Below are 15693 nucleotides of genomic sequence, written 5' to 3'. Positions count from 1 at the left end.
CGAAGGTAACTAGAGCCACGGTCTTGGGTAGTTTAACTTCCAAACCACGCTCAAAGGGCGGATAGAAGGAGCAAACCCTTCATGGGAAAGGCAGTGATGGAACCAAGCATATGATTGTTACCAACATAAGACGTCCAGGAAGGAGCACTGACCGAGGGAGAGAAAAGCTTAGATTCCACATGACGCACATCTGAAAATGACCCAGGAGGGAAGACAGAAAAGCACGATGAGAAAGGTACAACTCAGGCCACAAACACTGAATACACACGGGAGAGGATTTTCTGATTGATCCAAAGATCCAGTCAGCTGCCAGAACAGCTCATGAATACAGAGAAGCTGTTAGAGTTGATCCAGGGAACACGACAAAACCACAGTCCCGTCGGGAAACGGGAGCCTGACCCTTGAATCTGACAGCACAGTGAACAGAGCACGTTCTGGTCACCATGTGAAACGTGATGTAATCAATGAACGTAATTTAATTGATCCACATTCGCCTGCATGTCCTGGAGAAAATGCAACTGCCGCTTGAGTATCCAAGGAACGTTTGCAAACATGAGAAGCAACCTGGAAATCCCAAAACCCTCTAAAGAAAGCTGCACAGGGCATCGCTGACTCCAGTTGAGTGGAAAGTAAGAGGAAGGAAGAGGAGGAAAGAGACAAGGAAAAAAATTAAATACTTAAGAAAAGAACTCTTGGGTTAAAGAGTATTAAAATTAAAATTAGAAGAGATGCCTTAGAAAAAAACAAGGATGGCATTGGGGTCCACCTTGCTCCAGGCACTCGGGTGGCTCCTTGGGATGTCCCATCCCAGAAATACAACTGTAACCCCACCACCACCAGTGGTACTACAGATGTTGCTACTTTCAAAAATTCCCTCTTGAGATCAACCACTGAAAAAGGCAAGACCCGGGACATTCCATCAGTCATCACCAAGATAACCAGAGCCGCAGACCTCCTGGTGGACCGCAGCCCACCTTCCCTTCCATCAGCTGAGCTCGGATGGGTCACCCGGGACCAGGTGGTGCCCTCACCTGAGGGAGGGAAGTCTGGTGGGGCTCCTCCGTGGGTGGCAGGTGGGAAAACCGGGGGCACCAAGCCCGTAAGTGAGAGCTTCTCACACTGCACTAGTTCTTAGCTGAACATATAAGGGCTAATCAGATTCTTGGATTCAGTTGCTAAGTCGTGTCAGACTCTGTGACCCCAGGGACTGCAGCACGCCAGGGGTCCTGTGTCCATGGGATTTCCAGCACTACTTGCCATCAACGAAAAGAACTTATTTCTGAAGTTTCTGAGTATTCTTGTAATTCAAAGGAAGCTAAGAGGGGGTCAAGGCACAGGCATCCTCAAATGCAGGATGTGGGGAAAGAGTCGCTATTACATTAAAACACGATGCCAGGGTCTAAGGTGAGTTCAAGCGAGTGGGAAGCGAGCAGCGTGCCACGTGGGGCCCGGGTGAGAACGCTAGTGCGGCTCTGATCTGACAGGTGCTGGTGAATGAATGTCCTCCAGGGCAATGTCTGGTTTGGGGTCATTCTCAATGCACTTGATCCTTCCACTCTAACAGTGTATGTTTCCACAATTGAACAGCTGCACGCGGAGCCTGGCATTCATGCTTTGGGTAAATAACCCTCTCGCTTAATATCCAGGCATAAGGGCCACATACAACAGCTTACTCCCTGGGGTTTCTGGATACTCCCTGGGTCCAGGGACACAATAATTACCCTTTTTGGCTCTGGTTTCATCATTGGAAGATGTGAACAAAGCCACCTACCCTGCTGGCTTTTAGAAGAAGTGAAGTCGCTCCGTCGTGTCCGACTCTTTGCGACCCCATGGACTGTAGCCAGCCAGATCTCTCTATCCGTGGAATTTTCCAGGCAAGAGCACTGGAGTGGGTTGCCATTTCCTTTTCCAGGGGATCTTCCCAACCCAGGGATTGAACCCAGATCTCCTGCATTGCGAACAGATGCTTTACCATCTGAGCCACCAGAGAAATCCACTGGCTTTTAGAAGGATCTTATATATTAAAAGTGAGAGCACCTGTTATACTGAATGCCTGTATCTGTTTGACAAATATTAGCTACCTTTTCTCCTCTTTCTCCCCCAAACATGTTAAATTTACAGTTTACTTTTTTTGTTAAGGACAACAGAGGGGGTCTTAGGTGAATGGGGAGATGACCACTCCGGACCAGCCCAACAGTTTTCACACCAAAACCACTTTTGTACACTCCCGCTAGCCTGGTGTGCAAGCTCTAACGAGCTGTCTATTTGCAATTCCCAGCAGTAAAACCTGAAGGCAAAGGACAACTGCAAGCAACCTGACATATTCAAAGTCACACTCGCTCAAGATTTTCCCATAATGCCTAATTTACAGTGGTCTGCTAAGCCGTAAATCAACACTGTGCTGAATGTCTTGCACACCTGTTACTCACAGCCTTCCAACACCCAGTCCCCATGGGAGTCACCCAGGGCTCTACATGTTCCTGCTCATCAAAATAGCCCTCTTCTTCCCAGAATAATCATCAGACCCTCCATTTAGCAAGCGGCCAATTTCTTGACAATTTCACTAATGACAAAAAAAAAAAGTGGTATTTATGACATCATTGTCCAGCTTTTAGTTCTGTCCCTTTTAACCTTGATAAAGGAATGGCTTTCCTCCGAGAGCATGATGAACAGTGGGTTGTCTGACGGGTGCAGAAGGTGGGACTGAAGTTTTTCCCCAGAAGTAGACACAGGATTAGCCAGGCGAATGTGGGTTAAACACAGAAATCTTCTGGAAGGCCAGCAAAGCCGCACCTTTGCGGCTACCAACTCAAGGTAGCCATATCGTAGAAGAAGGGGGCCATGGGAGGGGAATGACTGCCAGGCCTGGTGAGAACCCGACAAGGAAAATCAGGACTCACCCTGCCTGCGCCCCTGAGCGCGGGGTTGAGGGGGACAGCCATGCTCAGAAACAGCCAGGGACTCCACTGACCAGGGCAAGGCATTCAGATCTGTCTCACTGGGTCCCTCCCACGTCGTTTTATCCAAGAAGCCTTTGCATCTTGATCCACACCTTCTCCTTTCTGGAATACGAGATGCTATAACTTGATAATCCGACAGCTGGCCCAGTTGCTAAATGTCATTTGGGTAATGAAGGTCACTCTTAAAACTGTCCAGGGTGGTCGTTTAAACATTTGAATGATTCTATGATGCTCTCACAGTAGGTCAGAAGGGCGTGGCTCCCCACGTGGGTTGCAGAGTGGGGCGACAGGAGGGGCCCCAAGGTAGCTGCAGGGGATCACAGATGTGAGCAGGGAGGCATGGTCATCTGCTCAACTTCTGGACCCCTTGCGAGTCAGGTTCCTTGTCATCATCCTTCTGGTGGCCTGAGATAAAAGTTCAATGCTGACTAACGACCAGAAGGACCCACCCTTCCAGACGCCTGCCACCCAAGTTTCCTATCCCCTCCACGTGCTCCCAGAAAACTAGTACCTCTATTAGTTCCAGGCATTCCCCCAACCGCCCACCACGCCTAAGTCCCCCCATGGGCTCCCACTCAATTCCTTCGGGGCCCCCACTTGGCAGGGCTTCTCTGGGGAGCCAGTCCTGACCTCCAGCACCCCTGGGGAGCCCTGACCTCGTTTCCTGGGACACTAGCGGCTGATTCCTGGCACAGAGGCTGTCCCTGGTGGATTTTCCATCCCTCCAACCCCACCCCCCCACCAATCTGGCTCACAGTGAGGGAGGAAATGCATGAGTCCAAGTGAAACACGAGCTAACGAGTAGGGGAAGGCACCAGGACAGAGAGTTACAAGAGGGCCTGGCTCTCAAGCCCGATCTAGAGGCTCCCCATCCCCTCAAACTCCATGAGGTGGGCCTGGCAGCCAGGACAAATAACCAGTACGAAAGAGCGGTCCTCCTGCCTCCCGGGCAGCCTGAAAAGTGCCGCCTCATCTTACGCTGAGTGGACGATGACTCAAGGGAACCCTGGTGCCAAGACAGAGGAGGCAGCCAGGTCCCCCGCAAACCACGCTCAGGACATGGGCCAACCAATATTCCGCCCATAACTCAGCTTCCCCCTCCTGCCAGAAGGAAGAAGTCCTGTGATGCCAGACCGCAGCTAGAAATCAAAATTATGGCCTTACCATCAGTGGAAGGTATTAAGTACTTTCTGCCCTTAATGAACCCACAGGTCTCAGAAATCAAGTCTGCGCCATCACCGTGGGCTAGATCAAAGTGCAGTCTGTCAGGCCACAGCTCCCCAAGGGACACAGACAGCCCCAGGGGTCACTCTCGATGCCCATAGCGACAGGAGCCTGGGGAGCTCCAAGTGGCAGTTCCTGAAGCCGCATGCACGGACATCAGCCGCTTCCCTTTCCAGCAGGGAGAGGGCCCCGAAGATGTCCAACAGAAACATTTCCCAGGCTTCAGGACACACGACGTCCCCATATGGTCCTGTTTTTGAAACTGGCACATGTGTACACTCCCTAAAACCGTGATGAACACTTCCAGCCCCTGCCTGCCAAAACTCACGAGGCAGAGCACACTAGCACCCAGACGGTCAGAAACCAATTCCCCAGGAATTCCCCGGGGCTCCAGTGGCTAAGGATCTGGGCTCCCGATGCAGAGGACCAGGGTTCAATTCCTGGTCAGGGAACTGGGTCCCACATGCTGAAACTCAAGATCCTGAGTACTGCAACTAAGACCTGGTGCAGCCAAATAAATAATTACATTAATTAAAAAAAAAATAAGAAATCAATTCCCTGCAAAGGAATGCCAGAGAGGCTGAGACTGATCTCAAAGTTCACCAAGTTTCACTCATCATATAGAGAAACTCTCCTGGATGTCACTCCCTTCGGACATGCTTTTCTGAGCACCGATTATGTATTTGTGTGTGCTCAGTAGCTAAGTTGTGTCTGACTCTTTGTGACCCCATAAACTGTAGCCCACCAATCTCTGTCCATGGGATTCTCCAGGCAAGAATACTGGAGTGGGTTGCCATGCCCTCCTCCAGGGGATCTTCCTGACCCAGGGACCAAACCCAGGTCTCTTGTGTTGCAGGCAGATTCTTTACCATCTGAGCCACGCCAGGGTGTGAGAGGGGTGAGGGAAGCTTGCCTAATTATTCTCGGATCTCTAGCTAGGAGCGGGTGAGAGAGCTCCTACATCCCGACACCGGTCTTGTTTCTATTCTGTTCTGGACAGAGCAGCATCTGTCATCCAGATGCCCTTGGGACCAGCCTGCAGAAGAACCAGCCCCATAAGCTGAGACACGTCATCCTTTCAGTAATCACGTCTCCCCTGATGGATGGAGAAAGCAGCACTGGGTCTATACATCAGTCGCTGTGAGTCTAGTTAACTTGTGTCTGTCTCAGCAGTAACTAAATCAGGTTCTGGAAACAAGAACTGGAAACCAAGCACAGAGAATCCACTGAGGTCAGAGCCCCCCAGGGGCACCTGCTTGTAAGGCCAGCTCTACAGCCCCAGAGGCCGACTCACTAGCCCCAGAAGCTCAGTGTATGTGATCACTGAAGAATCATTTTTTTAACATTGCCAATTCTTTTTTGTAAATATCTGTGCTTTTCCTTTGCTTCCTGTGTCTGTTTTCTCTCTTATTTTTGCTGTAAGCACAAGTAAATGCTCAATAAATGCTGATTTAATACACGGATGGGTGAGTAATAGCTTCAGTATTTTTGACTGAAAACGAATAAATATTTCTGAGAGCAAAGGCAGACAGTATGTGAAAGCATTTAGGAGGAGTGCACTTTATAAATACAGGAGGGTTGTAAGTGACCAGTGGGCTTCCACTGTAACACTTGACCACACAAGGGATTCACGTCAAAAAGATCTCCAGGTCTGCTGAGGGCTGTGTTGTTATAGTTCCTCATGTATATGTGCTAAGTTGCTAAGCTGTGTCTGACTCTGTGACGCCATAAACTGTAGGCCACCAGGCTCGTCTGTCCATGGGATTCTCCAGGCAAGAATACTGGAGTGGGTTGCCGTCTCCTCCTCCAATTATACATTCACCTGATCAATAATAAAGTTAGAAGTTCTTTGTAGAAGTTGAGAACAAAAGAAAAGAAAATCATTGGAAGAAAACACTTACATGTGTTGAAAGATGTTCACTGCAGTACTGTCTATAATTTCAAAGTCACTGGAAACTGTCTATGAACAAGAACTTGTTAAGGGGGTGCATCCCCTAAGAGATCGACAGTAAAACTGAGGATGCAAATCTGTACTTATTGATCTGAAGGCATATCAACAATTTTTTTGGTAAAAAGCGTAGTATTCATTCAGCAGGGAAGGACTGACTGAAGGATAACTATGCGTCAGGCATCTAGTGAACAGAAAACCAAGTTCCCACTCCACCGTCTTGTTCCTTTTGCAAGGATCGAGATTTACATGTGAAATTATCTGAAAGACACAAAAATGCCCAGAGCAGTTACCCTGAGTGGCAGAATTCCACTGTGAACTTTTTTCTTCTCTTGCATTTTCTAATGTTTCTAAAGGGGCTCCATGATGGCTCAGATGGTAAAGAATCTGCCTGACCCAGGTTTGATCTCTGGGTCGGCAAGATCCCTTGGAAAACAGAATGGCAACTCACTCTAGAATTCTTACCTGGGAAATCCCATGGTCAGAGGAGCCTGCTGAAGTATAGTGTATGGAGTCAAAAAGAGTTCGACACAATCGAGGGACTACCACACGCACACACACGTTTCTAAAATGAACACATAATTACCTGAGGAAGGGAAAAAAAAACTTAAGCGGACACGGTTTTTTTAAGAATGAAAAATCACAAAAGACCCTTCCCAAAACAATTCATATATCTAGAAAAGATGTCTGTTGAACACTAGATGCTTCACCTCCCTCCCTGGACATGTCAGGCCTTCTTGCAAGAGGCACAGAGCAGCCACTGGCTGCTGGGGCCCCCAGTCTACAAGCCAGGACCATTCTCCACCCCAGGTCTCAGACTGGAGTGAAACTTACCAACCCCACCTCTCACCTCTCTTCCTGCACCAGGAATTTCAGAGACAGAGCAAAGACTGGCAATTCTAATCCTTAGCCATTTACCATCATCTTTAATGGAAACACTTACATTCTTTAAACATCAGACTGAATACCTAAAAAATATAAAACCCCTGCACTCCTGTTTAATTCAGATGTGAGGCATCACACAAAATCTCTACTTAACATTTTTAAAAAAATCTACAAGTGTGCACAAGGCCCCAAAGGCTACAATCACGAAAACCTCCCCAGGACAGGTACGGGGCTCAAAGCACGAGAGAGGGTGATGCAGTAAGGTCCATTTCTCCACATGAAAATCTCCCACCCAGGGAAGTTCAGTCCCACCAACACCGCTTTACAGGTAAGAAAGCTCAGCTTCAAAGAAGTCAAACAATTTGTCCAAGGTCAAAGCCAGAAGCAAACAGAAGTCAAAGATGCAAACACAGACAGGTGTGTGGGATTTGGAAGCCCATGACATCACCCAAAATAAAACAGATCTCAACAAAGGCCACTGATGACACACCGGAGGAAAGGAACTTGTCACATTCCAGTCTGCCCCGACAGTGGCCTCAGGTACAAAAACCAGTGTTTAGAAGAACATGATGGATGGTCAGTCACTTAATTTTTGAATCTCCTCTGATGACTTTCAGTTGTGCAAATCAGACTGTTTCATATTTGGCTGACTGAAAAGAAACATGTGATCAAAATCTGAAACTTTGGTCTCCTAATCCAGGACAGAAAGGTGAAATAGCCTAATGGCTGTGGACCAGCACAAAGCCAGAATAAAGCTTCCCTCCTTAAGATGTCATAAACACTGATTTCTGAAGCCACAAGGGCGAAAAAAACCACGACTTCTGCCAGAGGGTTATTTGGGTCAGGATGACAGGGAGGGAAAGTGCGAGCAGACCGTAGCAGCTGACTGTTTCTACTACCATTGCCTTCACCACCTGCTGCGGTGAGAGGCCCTGGCTCACAGGCCTGGCCCAGAGCTTGACATGAATCATTACATGCAGAATAGCGACTCCAGCCAGCACCCCCAGTTAAATTCAAACACCAGGCCTTATTTTCCACTTCTCTAAGGAACACACAACAAACATCTGACACCACTTGTCAGAACGACAATTCTTAGGGTAATTTTCAAATGTTTAAATGAAGCTGCATTTTCCACATATTCCATTTACAGATGGTCCCTGACTTATTGGATGTTATTGCCGACTCACTGGACATAAGTGTGAGCAAACTCCGGGAGACAGTGAAGGACAGGGCAGCCTGGCAGGCTGCAGTCCATGGGGTCACAAAGAGTCAGACACGACTTAGTGACTGAACAACAAGCTGGCTCAGTGGTAACGAATCTGCCTACCAGTGCAGGAGATGGGAGTTGATCCCTGGGTCGGGAAGATCCCCTGGAGAAGGGAATGGCAAACCCCTCCAGTATTCTCGCCGGGAAATCCCATGGATAGAGGAGCCTGGCAGGCTACAGTTTATGATCCCAAAGAGTCTGATGTGACTCAGTGACTAAGCACAGGCATGCACACCTGACTCACATCTCTTGACTTTGCCAGACTCTCTTTACATCTCTTCACTTTATCATGTGAAAGCAACATCCACTCAGTAGAAACAGGACTTCAGATTTTCAATTCTGCTCTTTTCTGAGGCTAGCATATGTGGGTCTCACACTCTTCTGTGATGCTGGGCAGGGCAGAGAGTTACCGCTGGGGCCAAGAACAGACACAAAACCATTCTGCGCCCAGACAATCATCCTGTCTTTCGTTCAGTACAATATTCAATCAATTATGTGAGCTATTCAACACTTCATTACCCAAGAGGCTTTGTGTTTGATGACTCTGCCCAACTGTGGGCTAACAGTGTTCAGAGCACGCTAAAGTTGGGGAAGGTTAAGCTACGATGCTGGGGAGCTTAGATGTATTAAATGCGTTTTCAATATATTCAGCATACAATGGATTTATTAGTACATAACCTCATCTGAAGTCAAGGAAGAGCTGTACCTTCCTGTATCCTAAAGTTATAAAAATTAAAATCTTTCCAAAAGGGTGATAGCTCAAACAGGTAAACAAAGGCAGGAAGTTGGGGTAAGTGACACGGCAAAGGGCAGAGCTGCGAGGGGACTGCTGGGCAGCATTTCAAGTCCGTTGGTTATTATTCATAGGCATTGCTTTCCTCCTCTGGCATAATTTTTAGCTGTGAAGATAAGAAGAGACCATCAGCATCGCTGCTTCGTGGTTACAGGGCAGTCACTGCCCTGGTCTCCACCCTGCTCCCTCCTGGTTCACAGGATGCGCTGTTTGTACAGCAAGGATGCGAAGAATAAGAAAATGCAGCCCCTTGCCCACCAGAGCCCCGCCCAGGGGGATGACAGCGAGGAAGCCGCGGTCAGCTCCTGACCTCAGCAGTCAGGAAAGGCTTTCCTGAGGAGACTCAGGGAGCTGGGTCTTGGGGACAAATGAAGACCGCCCCCCTCACCCCAGAAAAGGCTGGTAAAAACAAGCTGCAGATGTACAACATGAAAAGGCATGGAGGAGGGGGTGAGGGGGAGTCTTTTAAAGAGTTGGTCCCCATGACAACCTCTCACACCCACCTCTTGCCCTCACATCCCCGGGGCCACTCACCCCCTCACTGGACCTCCATCACTCTGTGCTGATCCTACGCCCCCTCCCTTCAGCCCCCCACCAGGCCTCCACAGCCCTAGCATCCCAGCCCCTCTGACATAATTCCGGGTCCTTCCTGCCTTGACACCCTCAAATGACACTAACACTCAGTGTCTGTGGGCTACGTGTCCCGTCCTTGGTTTTCTAGAAGCTTCCCCAGGAGCACAATCACACGGTCCTAACAAACAAACCCAGGGGCCCCTGGTCTTCCAGGTGTGACTTCTCTGTCATTCACGACCCAGAATTGTCCTGTTTGTATTGGGCTCCCAGACCCCTTCCTCCACATCCCAACCTCCTCCTGGGTGCCTTGTCATCATGGAGTGACTGAGAAGGGTGTTCCCAGGCCTGTTCCTCACTTCAGTCTGCAGTGACCTCTTCTGGGGTGATGGTTCGACTCTAAGGAAGTGAGCCCCCAGCCAGCCCCTCTCACAGAGCCGCTCCCTGACCCTGCGTGTGTATCACACGAGACAGATGCCTCCTTGAGCCTGCATCCCAGGCCTGGTGGCCCCTTCCTGGTCCCAAGCTGCTCACAAGCCTGGCTCAGCCCATCTCCTTCCCACGCACTTGCTGCCTCTCAAGGAAGCACTTACATTTTAAATAATTTGACTGCTAATTATGATAGCGAAAAAGTACTCAGCTTATGTGCAACCAAGCTCAGACTCTTAAAGGACCCTCAGCCATCGAGTTTCTCCCTTCTCCCCTTGTACGATCCTAGGAAGGCCCTGTGGATGCCGGCTCTGTCTCCCTCACTCCACACGGTTCAACTCCTTGGTTTCAAAAACAGAGTTGACCACTCCTAGTCCCTAGTTTCCTTCTTATACAAATTCCCTACCTTGGTGGAGTTCAACCCTGGACACACATCAGAGTGCTGATTCCACTGCTGCTGCTGCTGCTGAGTCACTTCCGTCGTTTCGACTCTGGGCGACCCCACAGATGGCAGCCCACCAGGCTCCCCCGCCCCTGGGATTCTCCAGGCAAGAACACTGGAGTGGGTTGCCATCTCCTTCTCAAATACACGGAAGTGTACAGTGAAAGTGAAGGCGCTCAGTTGTGTCTAACCCCATGGACTGCAGCCCACCAGGCTCCTCCGTCCATGGGATTTTCCAGGCAAGAGTACTGGAGTGGGGTGCCATTGCCTTCTCCAGCTGATTCCACGAGGGAGCTTTTAAAGTTTCCAAGGTGGCGCTAGAGGTAAAGAATCCGCCTGCCAATGGAGGAGATATGGGTTTGATCCCTGGGTCAGGAAGATCCCCTGGAAATGGCAACCCATTCCAGTATTCTTGCCTGGAGAACTGCCATGGACAGAGGAGCCTGGTAGGCGACAGACCACAGGGACATGACTGAGCACACACGCATACACACGTAGGAGCCTTGAGTTTTGAAGCATTCATCTCTTGCTGGCCAAATTAGGCTACTCAGCGACATCCAAATCCTTTCAGAACATACAGCTCCCGGGCAGCTGTGGTCCAAACAGAAGCCAGGCAACCTTTTCACCTGTTCTACAAGGGGGCTGAGCTGGTGAGCTCAGTGCAATGAAAGGCAAGCTGGAGCCCACTCTTACTGGCTACACAGATCTTCAGATGCTTCATAATAATATTGCCAGACCCAACTGGCAGCTTGAACTCAGCCATGGGGGCAGGATGTACACCAGGGCAGCTTGCATCAAGGCTCTTTGTTTTTTCCCTGAGAGCAGGTTGACCAGCACACTTCAGGCTCAGAGACCAAGGAAACATTTAAATTCCTTTTATGCCTGCAGACCTTAGCAAGCTTCCCTGTTTCATGAGAATGGGGCAGCGTTTTCCTCAATGAAGCAGGCTGGGAGAACAGGGAAGGGGCGGGAGAGGGGAGAGGGTGATTTAATAAGAATTTGGAACCACAAAAACTCTTTCACAGAAAGGATTCTTTTCAATTGGTTCAGAAGAGCTGGGCTACCAGGCATCAGCTCAGAGTTCCCTGAAGACGAGGCTTCGTGGAGCAGATAAGAATAATCTCATTAGTATGTCCTTTATTTGATTGTACAGTGGAAGGTGGACCTTATCTTACGTTTACTTAACAGCCTTCCTATAATCTTAATCTTATTCTAGTGACCTCATCTGCCCAGAATACCCTCTTTTCATGGTACAAAGACAAACTTCAGAGCAGATTCTGAGCTGTCCCCAACTTCAAAATCACCATCTTCCAAATACATCAAACTTTACCTTGTAGATAGGGTGCAAGGGCATGGCCCTCTGGGGGACAAAGGTGCAAACAGACTGCCTTCCATTTAGGCTGCAAAGATTTCTCAGGTTTGGAAGATTTCACCACCTTTTTGTTATCACTGTGTAAAGGAGGTAGGCACTCTGCTATTTCCATGCCTGTGTCTTCACGCTCCCAAAGGTGTGACTTGTTTCTTTTATTTAGGCACACGGGGAGATGTGATGAAGAGCTCTGGGTTCAGGCAGGTCCGAGTTTAAATCCCAGCTCGAGCACTTACTGGACAATAAGGCTGGAGGAGCGACTTCAGTTCTGGTAGTTGTCCTGTAAAAGGGAAACCCTCACGGTTTTTGTGAGGATTTTAAAGTCTGCACGCTGGATCAGGTCCATCACAAACCCTTAGCAAGCAATCCCCGTTTGTGCTCAGCTGTGTCCGACTCTTTGTGATCCCATGGACTGTAGCTTGCCAGGCTTCTCTGTCCACGCAATCTCCCAGGTGAGAATATTGGAGTGGGTTGCCGTTTCCTCCTCCAGGGGAATCTTCCTGACCCAGAGATGGCACCCAGGGATCGAACCCGTGTCTCCTGCACTGGCAGGCAGATTCTTTACCACTGTGCCATTTGGGAAGCCCAAGGGATCCTCATTACAACACCCCAAATCTCAACTCACAAGTCCATACTTGCTTACCAGTGCTTTGGGAAGGTATTTTGTACGCTTGGCGGATGGGAGGCAGTGAAGAACTATAAAGAACTTCACCCTTCCTGGAATCACATCACACACTCTTGTGTCAACATCCTTCCCCCAGACTCTGGTCCTGAGTGCATCAGATGCTGTCCAGTAACACACGATGCCCGCAGGGCCCACGGAGAAGCAGGCTCAGGCTCCCTGGAAGACCCTGGTAAGTAGTTGGGTGTTTAGGGGCTTGCTGAATTATTTTTTCTGTCACTCTCTGGAGGGTGAAGGCAGAATGTGGGGCTTCCACTGTGCAAGCAGTGGGGAGGCAGGATCCAGCTTGCAGAAAGCTGAGTGTCAACACTGGACTGCCCCAGGCTCCCCTCCTGGCCCTGAGGTCAGGGTAAAGTCTATTTAGCTGCTCTGTGACCCTCCCCAGCTCCCGGCTGTCAGGCGGTGCCCTCAGGACAAAGCAGTCCCAGTGCTCATCTCCAGGACCTTAGGAAACACATCTCAGGGGACTGACTCCAATTCTCAGAAGAAAAATTGCAACGTGGCCCAATTCAGGTGTCGAATTTGAAAATAACCAAGTTAAAGAAAACCCACGTGGCTGGCCCCGAGCCCACAAGGCACACATAAGCCTGGTTCCTCAAACAGAGAGCTATGGTGATGGTTTGCCCTCAGCTCGGGTAAGGTCAGCCAGGGCCCAGTGAAGTGGCTTCTAACCTTGTCTGGGCCCAGGGCTCCCCCAAGAAGCTGAGGGAAGCCAGGTGGCCTCCTGCCTTGCAAGAAGGAAGCGCACACATCCTTCCCACACTTAACCGGCCCGGAAGCAGGATTTAAACATGGGAGCGGCCTCCCAGGACCCAGGGGCGTCAACCTTGTTCCTATTAGCATATCTTATTATCACACCAGTACCATTAGAATGAGAAAAAAGTCCGTTGAAGCAGCCTGCAGGGAAACAATTCCAGGCTGCTGGGTGACTAGAAATTGAGTTAGCAAACAGCAGAGGAGAAAATCCAGGACTCCCCCTTCCTCCCAACTCAGAGAACATTCTGGGCACAACACTAAGAGCCCAGGAACCTGGAAGGATTCTTATCAGTAACTCGTCCAGCCCACTTTCTGGGTCCTTCCGAAAAGCCCCCTGTGTCTGGACTGTGCTCAGCTCCTAGCCCTTGGGCAGAACAAAGTGCTGGTGGGAGTGACAATTAAAAAAAAATGAAACTATCAAATGACAGGAACCCTCCAGACCTACTACAGAAAGAGGCGCTTCCGTCACGGCTGCTTTGCCAGGGGAACAAAAGGCAACCTGTGTGGCACCTCAGATGGCTCTGGCTCCAGCTTTTAGTATCCGAAATTAACAAATGATCCGAGTCCCTCCCAATTGCTTTCAAAGGCTCCTTAAAGCATGGTGCCAGAGTCTTGGGACAACAGGAAAAAAATGAAAGCTCACAGAAGCTTCTCAGGCACCACAGATCTGAGCGGGTCATTGTTCATTTGGTAAACAAGAGTGCCGTAAAACAAATGCCTAGGAAGCCAGGGTTGTTCACTGTCTGAGTCCTTCTCCCAGAACTAACTGTTCCCCCTCAGATCAGCGTGGCCTCGGCATCAGGCCTGTGAACCCTGGGGCTTTAATGTCAAAGCCCCCTTTCACTCTGGGCATTTGCCCATGTGCACAAAGCAGATAGGGAAGGGATAAGGGGGTTCTGTCTCCTTCCAAGCCTAGCACCGCCCCCCCCCCCCATTTCCTGAGAGACTCGGCCTGGAAAGACAGTGCTGAGCAGGGAGCCGGGAACCTTCTCCAGACTCCACTGGACACTCCCGTTTCCTAGTCGGGATGACCAGGTGGCAGGTAGACTGTTTTATTTGATGATGGAAGCAAAGGACACGAATGAAATGCTTCCTAGCCCCTAAAAGTACAGCCGCTGTCCATGCAAGGATGTAGAAATGCTTTGCAAACCACCCATTAATTTTTATGGTGCACTGAGAAGCAGATTGAGAATCATTACCTTCATTTTTACAAGGCATGGAACCCAAACCACAGCCAATCCCCTCTGAGCCAGTGGTCTAGCTGACTGCCGGCTTCTCTCTCCATCTCGGCCCTGCAGAAGGCATGCAAAACACCACCCACTGGAAAGGGGACCCCCGGGGCCTGAGAAGGCAGCCAGGTCCAGACACCCAAACTTTGGTGCTCAGAGACAATCAGGTTTAGAAGTGGGGAGGGGAGGAGCTTCACAAAGGGATTGCTTTCATTTAGTCAAGAGAGGTTCAACGTCTAAACTTACCGATTAGATGAGCAAGCGGGTGCAATATGAATATCAAAGAAGGAAAATACTGAAGCCGGTAGGAACTGTGGGATCAATGATGGTTTCTGTTCTACTGTTTATATTTCTATGCTTTCCACCCAGAAAATACAGTGTTGCTGTGATCCGAACAAAAGTTATGTGTGAACTTCTTACTACTAATAAAGCACACGGTACCGATCTAGTTGCACTAACTTGGAAAGAAAAGCGCGGATAACATCCTGCCCGGGTTCCCTTTTTGAATCGCATTGACCGGTTAGGCTCCACCGGCCTCTCCGCACGCAGGAAACCCGGCCGCCGTCCCCCTGGCGGTACCGGGGGCAGCCCAACACCCCCGGGAGAAGGGCCAGAGCGGCCTGGTCCCCCCGGCTACCCGGCCGGCCCGGGCTGGGAGCCGCCGGCCTCCAGGGCTAGGGTCCTACAGACCACCAATACGCACCGCGGAGCCGGCTTCCCGCGAAACACCACTTAGCAACGTGCGTCTCTGCCAGTCTTCCCCGCCCGCCCGCCCGCCGCCGCCGCTGTCACCTCGCGGCTGTGGGTCACCGGACGGCGAAGCCAGAAATCGGGGTTCTCATTTCCATCCTAAAATGAGGGGATCTCCGAAGAAGCTGAAACACGCATTGTCACTAAGTTTAACCCCGGACTGCGCGCCCTTCCCTTTGCCCGGGACCCGCGCCAGAGAAAGCCCCGGCGCCTCCAGACCTCGGAGCACCCACGGCCCCCCGAGCCGAGCGCCCCGAGGACGCGAACAGTCGCCGAGGAGGGTCACCTCTCAGGGCCGGCCTCGCTAGGACCAGGGAAGGGGGATCTGCCGGGCTTACGCGGGAGCCGTAAGTGCGGCTCGGCTCCCGGAACCCCGAGCCAGGCCAGCC

General features: G+C 50.3%; 1 protein-coding gene across 5 annotated transcripts in view; it reads right to left on the bottom strand.

Annotated features, from left to right (window-relative positions):
* The window catches only part of SH3BP4 (SH3 domain binding protein 4), a 98547-nt gene that overhangs the window by 82343 nt on the left and 511 nt on the right, over positions 1-15693 (bottom strand). The gene's annotated exons all lie outside the window — the stretch shown is intronic.

This window comes from Bos indicus, chromosome 3 (assembly GCF_029378745.1).
Source record: "Bos indicus isolate NIAB-ARS_2022 breed Sahiwal x Tharparkar chromosome 3, NIAB-ARS_B.indTharparkar_mat_pri_1.0, whole genome shotgun sequence".
In the NCBI taxonomy this organism is placed as follows: Eukaryota; Metazoa; Chordata; class Mammalia; order Artiodactyla; family Bovidae; genus Bos; species Bos indicus.
Note: the sequence above shows the minus strand (reverse complement) of the source record. Positions and strands in the feature narration are given on the sequence as shown.